The sequence below is a fragment of the Hermetia illucens genome, chromosome 6, assembly GCF_905115235.1.
Source record: "Hermetia illucens chromosome 6, iHerIll2.2.curated.20191125, whole genome shotgun sequence".
Taxonomy (NCBI): domain Eukaryota; kingdom Metazoa; phylum Arthropoda; class Insecta; order Diptera; family Stratiomyidae; genus Hermetia; species Hermetia illucens.
Window position 1 is genome coordinate 54,424,978 of NC_051854.1, and position 22,494 is coordinate 54,447,471.

General features: G+C 42.1%; 1 protein-coding gene across 1 annotated transcript in view; it reads left to right on the top strand.

The window, feature by feature from the left end:
• Positions 1–920: 920 nt before the first annotated feature.
• Positions 921–22,494, top strand: part of LOC119658870 (1-phosphatidylinositol 4,5-bisphosphate phosphodiesterase epsilon-1-like) — a 401,183-nt gene continuing 379,609 nt past the window's right edge. Inside the window, exon 1 of the mRNA XM_038066640.1 lies at positions 921–1,773. The gene's annotated coding sequence lies outside the window, so the exon portion shown is untranslated. The remainder of the gene's footprint in view (positions 1,774–22,494) is intronic.

Here is a 22,494-nt window from a genome sequence, read left to right on the forward strand (position 1 = left end):
GTGATGTAAAAATCCACCCGATAAAGTTGTGCTTAACCCCTTGGGGCTTCGAATATTCATGGAAATATTTTCAGTTCAGAAGTATCTGAATAATATTCGCAAGTTTCAAATGTTTCAAAGTCTATGATCCAACACTTTGCTGGTTCTAAAGCGAAATTGGTATTTTCCATGGATAAAAGATAGAGGATAAAAACAATTTCCCTTCATCTCATCGTCTTGAAACTACTTTCTCTTCAAGCTTATTGGTTCGAGTAGGCTAACTTGTCTTGTTTCGCATCGGAGCTATCTTCTTACTAAGCTCGTCTTTTCCATTCCTCCTTCTGTTTGCTTAAAATAAGGAAGTATTTTCTTCATTGCCGTTTACATTCGATCTTTGAACCTTCACCTTGCATATCCCAACTTTCATCTCGTTCAGATACTCGGAAGCGCATTAGGCTCGTCATGTGTCCATCTAAAAGCTGAAGCAAAATGCACTCATGACTTTCTCCTTCCTCTACACCAAAGTTCACTGCATGCGTCTGAGAAGCGAAAAGCTCTCGATCCGCCCACCCACCTTGATTTCTGACTTTACCAGCCGTCCATACGCCTACAATATTTTGGGGAAAATTCGAAAGTTGAATGTTCGAAAGTTCGCTGCGAATGCACTCAACACGTGCCCAGTGGAAAAAGTCCAAGTGGAGTGAATAAAAACGCACAGTTTTCTCGCATCCGGCGAATTTTCCCTCCCCCAATTAGAGAACCATTTCACTTTCTCAGCTCTGTTCGAATTAGTGAAATCTCTCGGATCTCTTCGAATTTTCCCCCGTGTAGATACGAAGCTTTGGTGGAAGAGGAAAATTCGCTTCCGTTCGACCCAAACGACTGAAAAGTTGAAAGCAAACAACAAGATTTCAGTTGCTCGTGAGATTTTCGAGAAATTCGTTGGGACAAAAGGTGCTCCAGTGCTACAAAAGGAGGAGTCGTTACTGTTCACACTCCAGCCTCCCCTCGCGCTCACTAGTCTGAGGCAGTATCATAACCACAGTTAACCCGTTAGAAGTTACGCATCAAACGAATGTCCTTTTCTTCAGACGAAGCAAGTTAAACAAAATTTCTCTGAAGAAAGTTTATGTTGAAATGTTTCCGTAAAAGCACAATTTGTTGATTGTTTAAATCGAATTTTGTTAGATTTCTGTGAATTTACATGCAGAAGTTCTCAGTGGTGTATTCTGAGGTGAAAACTTGAATGAATAGCCCCAAGCGGGTTGGTTAAGTTTTGTGGCGTATGCAAACGCGAAAGTAGACCACCCGTTTTAATAGTAATCAGAAACACCCAGTGAAGTCCTGGACTACCAGCAACAACTTTGCCACTTTTTGTGTAACGTGCACACACCATCGAGCGTGATGTAACTTTCTCTCTCGGAATCCTTCCACCGGGATTACCCTGTTCCTTTGTTTGCCGTGCGACTTGCACCAAGTTCGGTTACATTTGAAGGGTTTGTTTTAGATTCACTATTTGAACACAAGCTGGTCCCTGTTGCAAGGCTCTAGTTTGCAAAGAAGTTTTTACTGATTCAAAGTGAAAGTTGATAAGTGAAAGCCAGTTATTTGCGTTTCCGTTTGGTTTTTGGATGTCAGCTGGCGATTGTGTTGATATTTTGTTAATTTCTGAAAGTGTTTACAAATCTTTTGGATTACGTCGAGCCTTCAAGCTTATATAAAGTATAGGACAGCCCCCTGACGGCCGAAACGATCAAGGATCAACGAAGAACCAGTAAAATTTTAAAACGACAGGTAAGAAAATGCGTAGAAAACTTAACGATTTTCAATCCTTTCGAATATTTTTATCAAAGGTTCTCAAACCAAATCTCCCTGATACGTTACGTTTAAGGGGGTGGCATTAGGGACCAAATAGGTTTGTTGCCTTAAATTTTACGAGATTCAACCAGTGTTCTCTTGTTCTTGGCTCCTTTTTCGATTCAGTTGCATTGATATTAATACTGAAAAAAAAAATTATAGAAACTCTAATCCACGAAAGTTACCTAAAGATGACTTTAACCTAATCAGCAAGGTTCCTCCTACATGTAACACAATCACAGAGGGTATGCTTCTAACTAAAAAGTCAAATATTGCATATGAAAGAAGGCTTAAATCCCCCCACTTCCTAATTTACGCAGTCCTGAATTTTGATTCTAAAAAGATAGTTCCACCACATCCAATGCTTTTCGATGATTCTGCCAAATTCGTTGATAAGAGTTTTCTGCCTCAGAATTTTTCTCACATCTTTGACTTTCAGGGATCTGCCTAATAATCATTTCATTGGACCCTGACATGTCCTAGCATTTGCATTTAATTTTGTCAAATAGTCCCAGAGACAATAAGAATAAAGTCGAAAGTTCACCTACATCTCTCTTTTGGAAAATAGTTCTAACTAATCTGAGGAAATTACTCGTTTTATTAGTTATAGTATAAAGCAGCTGCAAGGGGAGGTCGATTTGTACCATGACAGGTTGTCGAACATTAGTCGACATCAGCATTGAAAGAATTCGTAAATCAAGTCAGGGCAGTAACTACTGGCAAATACAGTGTTGATAACGTTACCTCCTAATGAACAGTAACGATCTTGAAGTAAGTAATCGAACACATTTTTAGGCCTAGATCAAAACTAAAAAGCTTTAATTATTATTGATCCGCAACAATTATCCTGGCACTTTTAACAGTTCATCCCAATTCTCTTTATTACTTTCCTCCATATCACCTATGTATCCCATTCGGAAAGAAAAATTTTTCAATAAATTGCGTCCTTCTCCTAATGTATCGAAGAGGCGCGTATGTTGTGCCTGGACTTCCTCGAATTACGCCCTCAGCCTCATCCTTTTTGAACCTGCTCAGGGGCATTACATCTCCCTATTTCGTTCTACATTTTCATCATCATCAATATCGCAAAAATCGGGATCTAGTCTAAACCTGTCTAAGTAAGGAACTCCAGGCATACTGGTTTTCCGCCGAGGTTCACCAATTCGATACCCCCTAGAAGGTGTTTTGCATCGTGGCATACGCCATCACTCTATCTCAGCAGGGTCTGCCTCTTCTTCTTCTTTCTGGTGTGGATCAACCTCATCCATACGGATTAAATGACAAGCCCACCGAAACTTATTCAGTAGGATTTTATCCACAACCAGATAGTCATGGTAGGTAGGTAGGTATCAGTGGCCGCTCCGAAGAGCCCCGTTAGCGCTTTGGTGCGCCGTTTTGATGCTACAAACTCCTAAGACCGCGACTCTTGTTATGGCAGCAAGGAGGCAGAGCCAGCCCGTAGCATTCACGAAGGAAAGCAGCTCTCCGACCCTGCAGCTAGAAATCTCTCTGAGGTCCCCAAAGAATGGTTTACCCAGTGTCCGCAGCCTGACTCTAGCCAGAGCTGGGCAATCGCAGAAAAAGTGCATGAGGATTTCCCTTCCTTCTCCGCAGCTTCGGCAATGCGAGTTGTAGGGTATGCAGGGCCTAGCGGCATGGTCCCCTATGGGTCGGTGCCCCGTGCAGACTGCCGTAATCTTGAATGCATTTGCACGCGTCTGGCACAGGAGCTCTCGTGATCGGGTTATGTCTCAAATTCAAATTCTCCTTGACTTGGCACAGCTTGCAAGTCTTCGCCATCTCAGGCCCGCGGCTGCTAGGTAGTGCAAGTAGACTCGGCCCCCGACAGCCGCCAGGCGAACACCGACTGTATTCGCCGAGGGACTGCCAAGAGCAGAGCCTTGCCTGGCCAATCCGTTAGCCCGTTCATCCCCCCCTATGTTCCTATGCCCGGGAACCCAGGAGAGTGACCTTGAGCGTGCCGCCCAGACGGTTAAGTGCGTCTCTGCACTGCCCCACCAGCCGAGAAGATGTCGTCGTTGAGTACAAGGCCTTGATGGCCGCTTGGCTGTTAGTCAGAATGGCTATATTACGCTTCGGGCTCAAATTACACTCCAGCCATCGACAGACTTCCAATATCGCCAGTACTTCCGCCTGGAATACACTGGCGAAACCTAGTTCTAGGGGAGGAGATGCAGGAGTACATGGAGAGCATCTGCCGGACAGGACTGCAGAGCCCCAGTAGCACCCGCACACGCGGCTCTTTGAATCCTATTAAGCTTCGTTATGGTCATGGTATCGCTCATAAATTTCGTCGTTATATTGGCTACGGAATCGTCCATCCTCATGTAAAGTTTCGAAATCTCTTCAGACGATTTTTCTCTCGAACACGGCCAAGAGTTCGAAATTTTTTTTGCGTCTGAGGTATATACGAGGACTGGCTCTGATCGTTTTTTGTACAGTAATAGCTTTGACCCTATGGTGAAACGTTTAGAGCGAAACAGTTTTTGTAAGCTGAAATATGTTGAATATGTTGGATTTCATCGTTGTGCGTATTATCGGTTGTGATCATCCCTAGACAGGAGAAATTATTAACGGTCTCAAAGCTGTAGTCTCCTATCTTTATTGTTCTCATTTGAGTAGTGCCATTCATTACTGTTGCGTCTTTGGTTTTCGTGCTGACGTTTCAACCGGATATATCGTTTTCTCTTCATTAATATGCAGCCCAAGATGTCGCGTCGCATACTCGATCTAGATGAATAGATGGCAGGTTCCGGGTTGTTCTTCCCATAGGTCAATATCGTCAGCATAACCTAGTAGTTGGGCGAACTTCAAGGAGATGGGGTATCCCGCATTTACATTAGCCTCGCGCCTTTTCTAACGCCAGGTTAAAGAGGATGCATGATAGGGCATACCCTTGTCTTAGATATGTTGATGTTGAAGAGAGTGATCATGCTTTTTTATCTGATCTCACACATTGGTTAGGGTCATCATAGTCAGTCTTATCAGTTTGTTCTCAATTCTCTCATGTCCGTGTACAATTTTTCCCCGATTATGATGCGATAATCGACCTTAAAGTAACGAAAAGATGTTGCAACTGATGTCCATCATTTGCAGTAGTCAGAAAATCTTATCTGTTGCCGATTTGTCGGCAACGAAGGCTCTTTGGTATGGAGTGATGATGTTCTAGACGGATGGAGCTATCCTCACTATGAAGACATATGGTACTCAGCAATGTGATGCTTCTGTAATTCCTTTTTATGTATTGAAGAGATAACGCCTCCTTGCCAATAGCCAAGAATTGACTCATTGTCCTTCAGCTTGAGCACCAGTTGATAAGCTGCTCGGTGTAGTTGGTCGCCTCCATATTTAACCAGTTCAGCTGTAACTCCTGGCGACTTATGATTTGACTTATGATCTTCTATAATATTAGGCGAAGATGGCTTTACGGTTTCTTACCAGGGCTGAGTCGTCGGTCACTGCCTCAGCACTGCGCTCGCCCGAGATTATTACCCTAATTTGACTCAGGTACTCATTCACAGCTGAGTCGACTGGTATCAGACGTCAAATCACGATCACGATCCACTGCCACCAGTGAGATTTGAACCCCGACCTTCCGTACGACAGCCTTGTGCTCTAATCACTCAGCTATCCGGACACATATTGAGCGTTAATCCGCCGATACTTTGGGCCAAAACTTGGCCAGAGCTGAACAATCCTTAAACAAAATATTTTTTCTGTTTGGTGGTGTCAGAATTTGGCCGTTGTCTTCAGCTGGCCAGACCTCCAATACGCCACTATTTTGATTGTTGTGCAGTTCATCAACTAAATTGGAGTGACAAATATGCTCCTCTATTGATAGCACTCTCCCGCAAGACAAAAGCCCACTGGTATCCACTTTTGCAAAGCTAACTTTAACAACCTTAACGTAGCATTATCCGCATTCATCCCATTGTATGACCCCTAAATAACGTTCCATTTCTATATGGTGTCATTTTAGCTTTCATTTCTCTCTTGACTCCACTTGGCTCCAGCTCTCCTTAACATTCTTCACCGCCCTCATTAAAACCATTATTGAATGTCGCTATGCGATTTGGTATTCCTTTTATAATTAGGACTGGCTTTTTGGTTTTTGATGTCGAAGTGTTTGGTTATCCTAACTTTATGAATGGAAACATTAGATTGCCTTTTAATTGGAGACTATCATATTATTCTCTCAGATCGTAAGGACTGAAGAAGGGCTGAACTGGCTCCCGAAATATCGATAAATGTAATCAAATATACTATCCCCCTTGGGTCTCTTCTTTTTGTTTATGACTAGCTTGCTCTTACAGCATCATGATCGAAATATTCTTCAGATCCCCTTTCATTGTTCTTCTTTTTCCTTGTTCGGTTCACGCTCGTCGCGATCGGTTCCGCCATTTTATTTTATCAAAGCCCTGATTTGGATGTAGTCGTGACACCATCAAATCATCATCCAACGTATCAGCTCACCGTTTTTCGGCCGAATTTGTGGTCTTTTACCATTAATTTCGATGTTCAGACCAATCTTGTCTTCACTGGCACGCGCTTTCCTTGACGCGAATTACATGACCTTACCATAGAAGACACCTTTTTCGCATTTTGCCAGGATTGGTGCAACCCAATATCAATCGCGGACATCCCTATTTCGGACGTGATCAAGGCGTGTCACGCCACTAGTCCAACGCAACATCTTCGTTTCCACTGGCGCAAGACGCCGTTCATTATCTTTAATAGTCTGACAATACTCAGAACGATCGAGGGCGAAAGAGTCATCTGTCCTTTCAGTAAATCTTAGATTTCAAACGTTCAAAATCAAAAAGCACACCTGTTGAGGAACGCCACTTTATCTAGGTTGCACTAACACGGGAAGCATTTTCATAGCCCAATACTCCATTAGCTGATAGCATTGACCTGAGATATTTCAATCGTTCACTTCTGGACAGATCACCGCCACTGACATTGATTGTGTCTGTTCCATTGGAATTGGACGAAACAAATTCAGTTTTATTCAAATTCAATCTAAGATCGTGTTGCATGAGGCGATCATTCCACTTTTGGAAAACTTACTCGAGATCATTTTTGTTATTTGACGCTAAAAAATCATCATCTGCAAAGCAGTGTATAAGACGCTGCACCCTGGATATCCTGTGTGACAGTGTCCATAACAAGAACAAAGAGGAGTGGTGAGAGGGTGGTTCCTTAATGAACACCGACAGAGACACGAATCAGTTTTGAGACACTCACTACACTTCGAGTTTCGCTTTTCGGATCGTGGTAGAACAGTTGGACTGAGCGTTGTCATAGAACATACCAGATAAGTTCGTGTGACAGACGGTCAACTGCTTTCTCTAGATCCAAAAATGTAATGTAAAGAGGACGATGGTTTTCACGGTTCTCTATGAGAACGCGATAGGAACCGAATGGAACGTTATTTTGAACACTCTTCTGGACTACTTTTCTTTTGCCATGTTGGAACTGTGGTACTTTCTTGTCAGTAAAATGCTGCTCTACCTTTCTCAATAACCCGATTGGGTCCTAGCTCTTCACTTTCCAGAGACCAGATCAGCTCTTGATGCTTTCCCCGATTTCAATCACTCTATTGCAATGTCGTCCATCCAGTCGCTCTCTATGGTTCTGAGTGTTGGCCGACCATAAAAGACAATGAACGGCGTCTTGCGGTAATGTAGACGAAGATGCTACGTTGGACTAGTGGCGTCACACGTTTAGATCAAATCCGAAATGAGGATATCCGCGATCGTTATGGGGTTGCACCGATCGTAGAAAAGTTGCGAGAGAGGCGTCTTCGATGGTATGGTCACGCAATTCGTCCAAACGAGGATTCACTTGCCAAGATTGGTCTGAACATCGAAGTCGATGGTAAACGACCAAAAGGCAGACCTAAACAACGGTGGCTTGATACGCTGGATGGGGATTTGAAAGCCTCGAGATTGCACCCAGATTAGGCATTCAATAGAGCCGAATGGCGACGTCGATCACGACGAGCCGACCCCGCTTGTGAACGGGACAAAGGCTGAAGAAAAAGAAGATTGCTTCCTCGATTTCAGTTGCGCGCACAGGTGGAGTTGGTCCAAATGTCGGCAATGCTTGTGGAAGTGGAGGATGAATAAATTCTTCTGTTGAAATCTGCTCCAAATATTCTCGTAAGTAAAGTACCTTGTTATTAACGCAACATAAGTGTTCCATATTCGGTGTGCCTTTATGTCGGCTTTTTGCAAGTCGATACAGATCTCTCTCGCCATCCCGAGCATCCAGTGTATCGCAAAGATCTTTGTAAGGGACCGCTCGGATTTCTTTGCTTCCCAGTTGGCATTCTTGAAATGCCTTCATTTGAACATCGTCATATCACAACCAAGTATTTCGTTTGATTAACCGCTTATTTGGCTTGATGAAGCCCAGGGTTGATCGGGGGATCGTCTCTTTAACAAGATTCTATAATTCTTCCACGATTCTCGACTATTATGAAAATGGTCGGTAATCGGGTAAGTGAGATTATTTCGTCTTTATTCTCATGAAATCGCCACCATTTAGTGCTCGGCGGGCCAGTACGATCATTCTGTTTTATGGTTGGCTTGATTCTCAAGACATCAATCCACGGTCGATGTTGAGGTGCGATGGTCTCATAGGGAACGGGTTTGCAATCACGGACGGTGGTAGAATGCGTCTTATGCGAATGCAGCCGATTTACGTTTTACTGTTTCCACTATAAAATCGTTCGACTTATTTAATGGTTTCACGGAAACCCTCCGAGATGGCAATGCCAATACCGTATTGAGTGTATGTGCTACTAAAATATCACGTTCGCGTTCTATATCGCAGCTTTTGGCACCGGAGCATCGGGTTTCCCGTCGAGCGCAGATATCAATGGGCCTTTTCCGAAGGGCCCTTTCAAGTTCCTCGGTTTTTCCGACGAGGTTGCCAATATTTAACGTGCAGACACGTATTTGATTTGCTTGGACTAACTTGCTTACGTCTTGACGCCATCCATGCGTTAAGAACCCTTGCCAATTTCTCTACAGCCACGTCGATTGAGGTCACCTAGCATATTTCCGAGGCTCGTAACTTAACCCGATCATTTTGTTTTAATAGCGTTGGATATATTTGCTTGGTGGGTCTGTCGCGGGATCTATCACCAATCGATTCCCCGTCATAAAAAGAATTAAATCCAAAGTGTCCCCGCTGGTTCGGTTGACTTGCCCAGTTTCTACCAAAACGTAAGCTGTTGGTAATTGTTGAGTCCTTACCTTGAATAATCTTTAAAAAGGAAGCTACTTCGTCATTGCTCCTTAGAAGAATTTTTATTGGGGTCCACGAAATAGATCCCTGGAAGTGGTTCTTTTTGGAAGTTAATTTTCAGCCCGGTTATTTTCACTAGTACAGAGTTGTATGGAGTTGAACTGAGGAGGTTGAATTTTGTATCAAGATAACATTGGATAACCTTTCCCTTTTTGCATGTATGAGGAGCCCTTTCCCTTGCCAAAAGTGCACCTGACAGAGAGACAAAAAACCTTTGACCAAATGACGCAACCGCGTTTAGGGTCAAACAATATTCTTGTATGCTAATTTGATAACTTTTCTGCTTCAACTGTTAGCAAGTCACGGCAAAAGGGTAATCAGTCTGCTTGAGTGTCCCCTGACCCAGTAATACTCCTTCACCTCTCAGTTAAGCTCCTTTTGAATTTTTGCTCACCGTTTTCTTTAGCTCTGATTTGATTGTTATTTGAATGAGAATTTTCGAGTATCCAAAAACCCTGTGAGGACAATATCCTAGAAGAATGACTTCCAGGTCTAAAGAAATTATTATATATACGGAAGCCTTACTATACCTCATAGGAGCACTATGAGGTGCTCCAGCACAACCCAAAATGGATTCATATCAGTCATTTTTCAAGCAAAATTATTTTGCCATCACTTGAAACATCAAACTTTCAATGTAGCAAGACGAAAATCTGAAAAGCCGTTTGTATCTTTCTTCTGACTGAAAAAAATCTAGAACTAATCCACGTGCAACATTTTACTTACGTTTTATAAAGGCAGACTGTCACTATAAATAAGAAACTTTTAGAACAAAAGTCACCATTGTAAAGCCAAATACTACCTTCTGAAAATTTCCCTTAACTTTTGAACTTGTTTCGGACTTTTTGCTACGCCACATGCCCATTTAGTACGTGCTACTTTGTAACTGAATTGCCACCTGCTAAGGGTAAATCATTGTAGTCGTCCTACCATCCCTTACCATCCTCTCCTCGTACGCGTAACACTTTACTTACACGTGAGTCTTCTTCATCCCCTGTCAGTAGTCTAAAAAGGATAAAATCATCTTTTAGAACTTTTCGTTTGTCCCCTCTTGCCTGATGCGCTCCACTTCCCTTGTTCTCTTGAATTGTTTTTGATGGAGTCTATCAAAAACACCAACCAACAGTTTTCTCCGCTCTCTTTTCCACTATTGTGCAAACTACCTACCCATAATCGTCTGTTCCTCTGCTAGCATACTTGCAAATACAAATTTTCGATTTGTGATGGACCTGAAATTGAGGGCATAAGATTTGTAAGAAGGAAACTGTCTGAGGGGAAAATTCAAAAAAGCAATATAACTACAATTAATTCTGGCTTTCCGAATAGCCACAACAAAATCTGTCTGCTTATCTTCTCGTACTCCAACCCCAACTTTGCATGCTCATTGTTTATATGTAGTGCTTATTTATATCGGGCGTTCGAAGATATAATATGTCTGAGGTGCTCCATTAGCCTCACGTGTGTCTTCTCCAAAAGATTAAGAAAAGGCACCAGTTTTTTTGTTGGAAATCAAACTTCTTTTTTCATATTCGTGCTTGACATGGTCATGGAATCCCAGATTGAATGTCACCGAGTTCAGGCTGGAAGATCGTGAGGGGGCACGTCCGCTCAGGATGACAGTCGAGATAAGAATATTATAGAGTGAGCTAGAAGGGTCGTAGGGCTCGCTATACAACCGCATCTGTTATTGATTGAGTCCGACTGGTCAGGGGTGCCACAGCCACTCCCCCTCTGGAGATTGCTTGTTTTGAAAGCATCCCAAGAACTATATCCTCTGGTTGGACATCTCGAGCATCCGACTTACAAGGGCTGAAATGGAGCACACGCGTTGGTCAAACGTTATCCTGTTGCAGCTGTGAAAGGTTGTCAGCAACGGCAGAACCTGCTAGATGCAAACTTGTCGACATAGTGGCTAGTCTGCCGTCGACATCGATGATATAGCTACTGTCGTCTAACTTCTGAATTAGCTGATCTGGCCCTGTGTATGGAGAAGCTAGTCGCGATTTGACTGCTGCGATGAGTTTGAAGGGCAGGTGCTCTGATTTTGAGGAGGATCTTCGATTTGTTGCAATGCGCTCTAGACCTTGGTTGTAGAGCTCGAAAGTGGCTCCGCAGATGGTCTAGGAAAGAAACTAGTGAATTTGGTAGTTCCTCCGATACGAAAACTCCTCTTGGCACTTTTATGGATATTCCCAGCAAGAGTTCCGGCGAAGAGGCTTCCATGTTCTCTTTGCACCCAGTCCTGAGGCCCAAAAGGACGATTGGTAAACTTGGAATGTGAACGATGTCAGTGCTGAGCTGACCTATCAAATCAAGCTGCTACATCCGACGGGGAGAGGTTCTTTCAGGACGCTGTTGGAATGCCTAGACCAGGGGTTTGTGGTCAGTACGTACCATACCGTACCTATCTTCAACGATGTGCACAAAGTGCTTGAGCGTCGCGAAAATTGTCAAGAGTTCACGAATGAATGGGCTGTATTTCTCCAAAAACTAGTCTGTTATCTCGCTTCTTTGCATTTCGAAGCTGGTCGTTGAACAGAGTTTGTGGTTGAGCTGCGTATGGCATGTGCCCTCTGAAATAATTGACAACTCCCAAGTACAGAGTTTTCGGTCTGGGGTAGGACATTGATTTTCTCATTCGGCAGTTTAAAACCATGTGCGCTAACTGTGAAACTCAAGAAATCAATCCCCTCATTAGAAAATACAAAATTGTCCCAGTCGATACGGAGTCTGTTGATGTTTCAAACGATGCTTAGGTACTCCTGCATGCGAGACAACGAGATGAGAAGATCATCTAAGTAGATGGTAATGAAATCTCAGTGCCCAAGAATGCTGTGCATATATCTCTGGAACGTTAGCGCCGCATTTTCAAGACCAAGGGCGTCCCGATGAACTCAAACAGCCCAAATTTCGTGACCACTGTCGTTTTTGTGATATAACTTTCTGCTACCGGGATTTGAAAGTATGCTCTTTTCAAATCTATTGTGAAGATTGTTTTCCCATGGAGATAGAAAAGTTGGTCATATATCCGTGGAATCAAATAGATCTGGCACTGTCTGCTCTTTGAGATTCCGTTAATCGACAGTAAGACAGAACTTTCCTGACTTTGACATAGTCATGTGAAGACGAGCAACGAGAGCCTTAGCTTTCTTCTGCATGCCATCTGCACCTGTTTGGATCTGTGACGACGATCAAATTGAATGGACGGGAGTCCGCTTGACCATTCCTGCAATGGAGCAGAGAGTAGTCTCACCGATAAGGCGTTGTCTTTTCAAGTGAGAAAGAAGAAGAAGAATATGAGAGAAAATCAGCGCCTAAATTTGGCACGTCCACATCTGCTGGGACAAACGACCATGGAAATGAGTGGCGAAAGCCTAGCTCAAGCTACGCTAGCTTATGTCTGAATGTATGGATGAGTGACCCGTTTGCAGCTGCAAGTTTCGAATCCAAATGAAGTTTTTGTAGGCATACGGATTATATGATTGGATGGATACGATGTACCAGTTGTCGACCAGGAAACGTTCGCCAGAAAGTCAATCATAGACGTGAAGTCAGTTTTCTCTCCAAGGCTCGTTGAGTGATATTTGGGTGACGGCGTTACTGCTGCTTGGTGTCTGTCCAGACAACAGCTTTATTAGTCTAAATTTTGCTGCGGCAGTTGCTTGTAGAAGTTGCACGGCATCGAAGCGGTTGGCGTGGAAATATACTCTGTTTTTCGCGGCCGTATCCTTGGAGAAGAGCGTTCTCTTTTTCCTGGCCTATCACGATCTGGTGACCTGCTCTGACGCTGCAAACAATTGCCGGTCTCGTTAACGGGTGTCAAGATCGAAACGGCGATGAGTTGAGATAATATCCTCGAAAATTTTGATGAGCGTTTTTCCATTCCGAGGACATATGGAACTGCAACGATAGTATCAGCTGCATATAAAAGTTCTAGCGTGCGGCCTGGTTTGAATATTTTTAAAATATTGCGCACATTTTGTGGCAGCAGAGCGAACCATTTAACTTTGAGAAGGTCCTCTGAGGCATTCATACCTGCCAGATCTGCCATTTACCTATACAACTACGAAGGCTTCTTGTCTCCAAGCTCAAGTCGATTCAGCATGGTGTCCAGCCCCTTTTTTGCTGACTCTGCAAAGCATTCTAAGATATGATGTTTTTCCTCAGGCTGCTTGAATTATAGGCGGTGGGGTCACTTTTTTTGTCGTTAACTCGAAGTATATATCATCGGTCCGAAACACGCTTGAGTGGGGTGCAGACGCTGGTGTGCTTCCAAGCATCAAAAAATCATAAGCTCGGATTGTTTTCCGCACCACTTTTCAATATTGTCCACACAAGGTGGGCCTGGTTTCAGAAAATGTTTTTTAATTAATTTTAGAAGTGAATGTAATCAATAATAATGATTGCTGATTCAGATAGGGAGAACAGGTACTATGTAGGAATTTGAAATCCTGAGAATCAGAAAAATGGTGCAATACAGGGAGAGCAGTGCAGCATAACTAAATGTAAATTTCCATAAACTGTGAACTAGGTTGACAGAATAATGGAGTCAGCTATGTTACCACTTTTGGCGTGATTACTTTTGCCTGCTCTAGTTTAAGCCTCCTATCGAATTGCTCGTATTTCCATGTTGCATCAAAATGGCCAGGTTTCAAATTTGTATTTGCCTTTGTTCGACTGTTCGCTCTAATGTAGATTCTGACAGGATCCTTGAAAAGAGTTATTACTAAGTTAACCCAACTACAGCTGGTAGCCGATTGACTTTGAGAGCATCTATCTAACTCAATCAGTTGAAGCACACTTTCACCTAGCAAGAAGAGGGCTCTTAAATATATGGGTTGGGAAAAATGAAATGTCGTATTTGTGATCGAAATTTGACGCTTTATTTAACATACTTAGAATTATCCGATTTAAGTCAAATATGCGCCGTTTTGTTCGCAAACTTGTTGTCATTTAGAAGGCGACTTCATTATCCCCCTCTCCATCCTTATTTGCAAAAAACTCAGACAGCCTCTTTTGAGGCCAACTTAGTAGCACCAAGAGCGTTTTACATGGACCGGAAGAGATGGTAACCACTTCGTGCCAGGTCCGGACTATACAGTAGGTGCGATAGGACATCTCATCCGAGCTCCCGTAGCTTCTGGGGGGTCATCAAAGATATGTGAGGCCGAGCTTTGTCCTGGTGGAACAGAACACCATTCTTATTGATCAATTCTGGCTGCTTCTGGTCAATCGCTTGCTTCATTCGATCGAGTTACTCACAGCAGAGGACCGAATTGAATTCGTTCCGTTTCAGCAGTGCATCGCCGGCGTTGATTCGGTCCAAGAAATACTTTTGCGTCAATTCTTGTCGCACCCAAACATCCAGCTTTTTTTGGAATTCAATCTTCTGCAAATGGTTCCAAACGGTTTTATGGTCTATACCCAGTTCCTGGCTAATCGAGCGAGTGCTCACATGCCGGTCTACTTGGATGATTTCGACGACTTTACCGGTTTCTACGACGATGTACTTGCCAGTACGGGGTGTGTTTTCGACATCCACTGCACCAGAACGAAGTCGATCGAGCCAACACTGTGCTGTGCGAATCGTTACAGTATCGGGCCCATCAACTTCACAAATTTTTTCGTCCGCCTTCGTTGCATTTTTACCTCTCAGCTAGTAAAAACGTAAAATATAACGAATTTCTTGCTTCATGGGGTCCATTTTTGACGCGCTATAGCTTGAGAATGAAACATATGATCATAAAACTGTCAAAGAGACACCTGTAGCCCAGATTGTCATCTTGAAATCGCCGTATAGTATGCGATAAGTACAACACCAGATATGTTTAAGTGTCGCCATCTATTGACAAAATACGACATTTCTTTTTCCTCAACCCAGTATATGCTTGCAAAAATTTTCTACTTTCAATTGAAAGCACTTTACCTTTTTTGGACGTTCATTACCCATAACAAGTCCGATGGTCAAAATGGATGGGACCCCTTCTTATTGTCCTAAACTTTCAGAACCATAGGATGACAATTGGCTCAATATCAAATCCATCAGGAATTTTTCCTGGAAAGCCGAAACTGTGATCTCGGGACTGGAAAGTGATGCAGGAAAAAAAAATCCTCAAGACAAAATTTTTCGCTAACAAAAACCCATGATGTATCATTATCAATCCTCTTCGGAGATAGGAACTTTACATCATCAGCCGCTCCAGAAAGTGTTAAGATGTCTGATTTCATAATGAAATTCTTTATTTAAACTATTTGGTACAATTCGCGTTGATTAGATTCAATTTTGTTGCCCGGAAAGATACTCCTCAAGCCAAAGCCATGTTCTTAAAAAGCTGGATACTTTCAAGGCCATTCTCAACAAATTAATTGCTTTAGTAACAACAAAATTTAAAAAGACTTATAAGTACTCAAAACAATCCAGTGAAAGATATCTTTAAAGCTGCAACATTAATTTCTTCACATTGAATCATTTTATTGGTTTATCCATCTGGAAGTAATGCTTTCTCGCGACTGACTACCCTCTTGCCTACTACATTAAGCACCTAATTAATAATTCATTTAATTACGAATTAAAATTCAAGGATTTATGCGCGAGGCTAAGACCTTTCCTTCTTACAACCCGCCCCCACAAAACTAGGGGGAAAATTTTAACAGAAATCGTGAGGATAATAGAAGCATCTTGAATAAATGGAAATGTTGTGGAAAGTGACTAGCTTTGTTGGTACGTCTAAATCAGGTTAAATGTTGAAGGACGAGACGTCAAGTTATTAGAGAGAAATGGTTACTTCTTCTAAAATAAAAGAACAATTCAATTCTAATTTGAGTGGAAATTTGGAATTAATTACTCACTTCCGGCAATTGGAAAGCTCTAAGAAAATTCGTTTCAAAAGGAAGAAATTTAATATTTCGAATTTGAAGAGTTTCCTGGGCACGTGCTACAAATTATATATTACCTTCCTTTTGGCGTACTGAATCAATTAGCATATATATCAGCATCCAGAATAAATTAAATTTGCTTTAATTGTTCAAGATACAAAAACGCAACGAAATAATATCCTACCGGAAAACTCGTCGGCTTTACTTTAAACTCTATAGGTACAGAAACCGCAAAGATGACATATTGTATGGGCTTCGGTGACCCTATATTTGAGCTGGATTTAGCTTAGATATAGTTTCCGTTTCGCATAAAAATCAAAAGATACACTCGCTAGAAAAAATGTGCGTACACTAAGCAGTTCCTGGTTATTCGTTAGTAAAACACACGAATAAATTAGTTTTTTAAAAACATTTTATTGTTTGCATATTGCTTGTGGTCTTGTTGCTTTGATAAGGCCACTTTTACGAAATTAGAATTCAAGGAAACTGAAATAAAAAAAGGGAAATAAGAAAAGTTACAAATGTTCAGTAGAAAAAGTCTGCGTACAGCCACATAATTATGTAGGTGATTCCCCGAAATATAAATCCTTGCCATTTGGAGTAAATTGATTGTGAGTTATTGGTTTATGGCTGTGTTTGAAGTGTGAAAAATAAGAACGTTTTTTCGTTATTTTGTGTGTATAATTGTTATTATGGAATTGAAGCGAAAAGAGATTTGTGTAAGTGAAAGAAAAGTTATAATAAAATTATGGGAAGAAGGAAAAAGTTTCCGCGATAGTTTCAGGGTAGTAGGAAGGCGACATTCATCTGTTCAAAGGGTAGTTAACAACTTTAAATCGACGGAAATAATAACATCGAAGCCACGATCTGGTCGCCCATCGAAGTTGTCGATTAGGGAAAGGCGAAGTATTATCGGTTCGGTGAAAAAGAATCCACGAATAACTGCACCACAAATCGCGAAAGATATTGAACTTAAGTTCAACAAAAAAATTTGTGCTGATACTGAAAATACTCAAGAGAGCTGGTTACCATGGGCGAGTTGCACGTAAGAAACCATTTATTTCATTAACTAATAGGCGAAAACGAATAAAATTTGCGAATAAGTACGTAAACCAATCAAATGAATTCTGGGAAAATGTGCTTTTCTCAGATGAAAGTAAATACTGCATTTTTGGAATAAAAGGAATAAAAATAGTCTGGAGAAAAGCATGTACAGCATTGAATAAAGAAAATTTGATGCCAACGGTAAAGCATGGTGGTGGCGGAATAATGATTTGGGGGTGTATGGCAAGTGGTGGCGTAGGAAATCTGCAATTTATAGAGTCTACCATGGACAAATATGACTACCTAAATATTTTAAAACGTAATTTAAAACAAAGTGCTGAAAATTTACGCCTGGGTGACGAATTTTATTTTATGCATGACAACGACCCTAAGCATACGGCTGAGGTTAATAAGCTGTGGCTATTATATAATGTTCCCAAACAGTTACATACACCCCCACAATCGCCAGATTTAAATCCCATAGAACATCTGTGGGATTTATTAGAACGCAGAATTCGCCAATACGATATAACTTCAAAGGATATGCTGAAAAATGTATTACAAGAAGAATGGAATAAAATAAGTGTTGAAGAAACATCTGAACTTGTATCTTCTATGCCGAAAAGATTAAAAGAGGTCATAAAAAGAAAAGGGTATCCTACAAGCTACTGATTTGCTTTTCATATTTACTCAAATATAATTTTTTTTAAATATTTGTTTACTGTACGCAGACTTTTTCTACTGAATTATTGCGATTCTTTTAATTTTTGGCTTTATAACCTGGTTTTTGTAAGACTTATAACTTAGTGAATTAAATACACTAAAACTGCGGAACTATTTGTAATGTTTGGATAATAAATTCGCCACAAAAATTAGCTTAATTTTTTTGTTTTACTAAGGAAAAGTATCATACTACTGAGTGTACGCACACTTTTTCTGCCTAGTGTATTTTAAGAGCAAGTTTCAAGTTTTATAGGCTGTTACTCAGCCATTTTAAGACATTCGAGCAAGTTTGAAAATATATGTACTCCCATTGATGGATTTACCGTTCGCTTCTTATCTCATCTTTCTGTATCCTGTCTAGGCCTGCCTTTTACCCACCTTCAGTTGTTTCATTAGTCACTGACGTCTCCCATGTTTCTTCTTCTTTTTCTTCAACCTTTCAGCCTTTTGGTCGTTTACCATCCACTTCGATGTTCAGACCAATCCTGGCAAGTGACAAAGACGCCTCTCTCGCAATTTTTCCACAATCGATGCAAACCCATCTCAAACCCCCCCATCTATAAGATATTCTCCACTATCTTGCTAGGCCGGATAGCCCCATACGCCCAGAACATCATTGGCCCATACCAAAGAGGCTTCACTCCAGGCAAATCAGCAACAGATCAGATTTTCTCTCTGCGGCAGGCGATGGAAAAACTGTTGGAATATGGACAACAGTTGCACCATCTGTTCATCGACTTTAAAGCCGCCTATGATAGCATAGCCAGGGTAAAACTGTACACGGCCATGAGAGAATTCGGTATCCCGACGAAATTAATAAGACTGACTAGGCTGACCCTGACCAATGTGCGAGGCCAGATAAAAGCAGCAGGATCACTCTCAAGACCATTCGACATCAACAACGGTCTACGACAAGGGGATGCGCTATCATGCGTCCTCTTTAACCTGGCCCTCGAGAAGGTGATCCGTGATGCTGAGGTGAATGCAAGAGGTACGATCCTCTTCAAGTCCACCCAACTACTGGCCTATGCTGACGATATCGACATCATGGGAAGAACCACCCGAGACGTTCAAACTGCCTTCATCCAGATCGAGCAGGCGGCGCGAGATCTTGGGCTGCACATCAATGAAGGCAAGACAAAATACATGGTGGCAACGTCAGCACCGAAGACGAATCAACCAACAACATCAAACCGCACTGGTCAAACACAAGCACGAACAAGAATAAGGATAGGGGAATACAACTTTGAGACCGTTGACAATTTCTCCTATCTAGGGTCGAAAATCACAACCGATAACAACTACGATGAGGAAATCCGCGCACGGTTGTTGTCAGCCAACAGAGCCTACTTCAGCTTACAAAGACTGTTCCGCTCGAAACGTCTCACCATAGGGTCAAAGCTCTTACTGTACAAGACTATGATCTTGCCAGTCCTCATGTATTCCTCGGAAACTTGGGTTCTTAGCAAGAAAAATTGCGAACTCTTGGCCGCGTTCGAGAGAAGAATCCTCCGAAGAATTTTTGGCCCCCTACATGAGGATGGACGATTCCGTAGCCTACACAATGACGAAATCTATGAGCGATACCATGACCGTACGGTTGTGGATAAAATCCGGCTCAATAGGTTACGGTGGGCGGGTCACTTAATCCGTATGGATGAAGATGATCCCACCCGGAAAGTCTATAAGGGCAATATCTATGGTAGGAAAAGAAGACGAGGCAGACCCTGCCTAAGATGGAGCGATGGCGTGGGCCAGGACGCCAGACAGCTTTTAGGGATATCGAATTGGTGGACCTCGGCGCAAAACCGGGATGTCTGGAGTTCCTTATTAAGGCAGGCCTAGACCGGATACCGGTTGTTGCGCCGTTGATGATGATGATGATGATGATGCAAACCCACATCGATCGCGGATATCCTCATTTCGGATGCGACCAAAATGTGTCACGCCACTAGTCCAACGCAACATCTTCGTCTCTATTACCGCAAGACGTCGTTCATGGTCTTTTATAGTCGGCCAACATTCAGAACCATAACATAGAGGCCGACAGGATGGACGACATCGCGGTAAATTTTCGATTTGAGACGTTCGTTTATACGTAGATCACAAAGAACACCAGTTGTGGAACGCCACTTCGTCCGGGTTGCGTTAATGCGTGAAGCAATTTCATAATGCAGTTCTCCATTGGCTGATAGCGTTGAGTGTTGAGGTATTTACCTCGCTCAGTTCTGGGCAGATTACTGCCGCTGACAGTGATTGTGCCTGTTTCATGGGGATCGGTCGTCAAAAATTCAGTTTTGTTAGATTCAATCTGAGACATTCAATTTGAACTTTCCGCTGCACTACATTTCTTTTTCCATATTGAAACAGTGATGCTTTCTTGCTAGTCAGATGGTGTTCTTCTGTCTTCACTCTTATCACTTTCAGCACCTCTTCCTGAATTTTGTTTTCTGTAGGAATAATGCAGTATCTCCATAATTACAAGGGTACTTTCTTTCCTAGTTCTTTAATTTTCGGTTGGTTTTCTATTCTTGGTAGCCAATTTAAAGGAATAGGGAAGCAGGTTCTCAGGATCCTCCGATATGAACCCGACTCTTGGAAAATTCGTAGAATTAGCCAATCTAAACTGAATAAGATGACAACCTACCGTAAGGATTACTCCTTCAAGTGCAGATGATATCATCTCTGCCATCAATCCGGTCAAAATAAAGCCGCCAGAGTTGGCGGTCTCGCAACAGAACTGTTGCCTGCAATCTCTACAGTTTCTAGAGAGCTACTCTTGAAAATCTGACCTCTTTGCGAGCAAGTGGAAAAAGAAGATAATCATCAAAGTCATAAAGAAGACTATTCGCTATAAGTGCAGTAATTGGATGACCACATCAATACATTGGAGATCATTGTGGAATAATGTACTGAGATTAGATCTCCAGTTTATCTAGCTTCCATTTGACTTTGATAAAGCTTTCTACAGTTGGCACTGAAAATTTCCCGGCAATTCTCTTTACTGGAGGTGCATTACATGCTATATTGAGATAAATTTGAAGTTCAAAGTAGAGCCCCATTGGCCAGTATTCCGTCACTGATATTACTTTTTCTTGTAGCAAGCAACCTTCTTCACGCTACCTTAACCGAAGAAGGTGGAGAAAGGCGGCACAATTCGTCTTTCGACTTACCGATTTGGTGAAAAGGACAAAAAGTGTCAAACTGAAAACAAACATCAACAATAAAAACAGATAATAGTGACGTTGAAAAAATCACCCAGACAGATCAGATGCCAGAGAAGTGGATTCAACGCTTTTATGACCGCTTGGCTATCTACAGAAAGTGTTTTATTCTCAAGTTGCTAACTGCGCTGCCTGAAAAACCTGGCTTACCTTGGAAAGCTAAAGGAGCCATGCATTCAGCATTCTTGCACATCTTTTTGTTGGATTTTTGGCGACGAAGCTGTTAGTAAGGTTAGCTATTCTTATAGTGCAGCCAGTTCAAGCTCACTTTAATTCATTGGGTCCCAGGATGTTGCTGCAGCCATAAGACTTAGCTCTCTAGTATTCAGATTCGCGCTGTATGACGGCATCACATATGATATATTCAATGTGATAGTCTCTGTAGGGGACGGCTACAAAGTATTCACAGTTTCAGCATATGCCGCTGTTTAACGTTATTGTACTGTACCCTTTTCTCAGCCCTGGCGAACCACATAACAGTGTCGTAATCAAACGGCTGCGTTCATACAAAGGAAGAGTTTTGGTAGCCTCAATTTCTGCTTAGAGATTGTAATTTTGTAGCCCCAGGAAACTGTTGTCTTGTCTCCAATTAGGTTTTATACTCCGCATTTTACAAGGCTACTTCCAGCCAGTGGGGTAGGCTGTGTCTAGTATTTTCACTTTTGTGTCATGTTGATTGTGAATGATGAAATATCCTCTCGTCTTCGCCAATCGTATAAGGTAATTTCAAATTGGCATGGTAATACCTCGCGGTGTCCGGATGGCTCAAACGGTTAGAGCGCTGGGACGTCGTAGCTGAAGGTCACGGTTCAAATTTCACTGGCGGCGGAGGGATTTATTATCGTGACTGGATTTCGGATACCAGTCGACGCAGTTGTGAATGAGTACCTGAGTCAAATCAGGGTAAAAATCTCGGACGAGCGCAACGCTGACCACATTGCCTCCTTCAGTGAACTGCAGTGTACTGTTACTGTCTTGAACCAAGTGCGCTAGCATACTTTAAGGCCCTGATCCAATATGGATTGTTGCGCCAAAGATTATTATGGTAATACCGGCTTGGCGACGATTCGTTCGCGGCTTTGTGTTCTTTGGATAAAATCTTGTTGAGGCGCGTTGAGTCACTGTTCGTTCCGAAGGATTGACACAAGACCTTATTTAGGAGGTCTTCATGCCTTTGTGTAAATTTTAAAGTAGTAGTAGTCTCTCTAAGCGGTTTTTAAGTTCAAAAAGGTCTGCAGTCAGGGCTTTCATTCTTCATTTTTTGATGTTTGGGAGCATATAAGTACCCTCCTTAGTCCTCTACATGATCTTTGCCCCCGAATCCAGTTTTTTTGAACTGTCAGTATTAGAATTGGTTGTTGTGTGTCATCTTTTTCTCATCCATTCGATCCTCTTGATTTCCCTGAAAGACTTTGGAATCTCCATCTTGAGTTTCACATCAGAGTGTATTCAG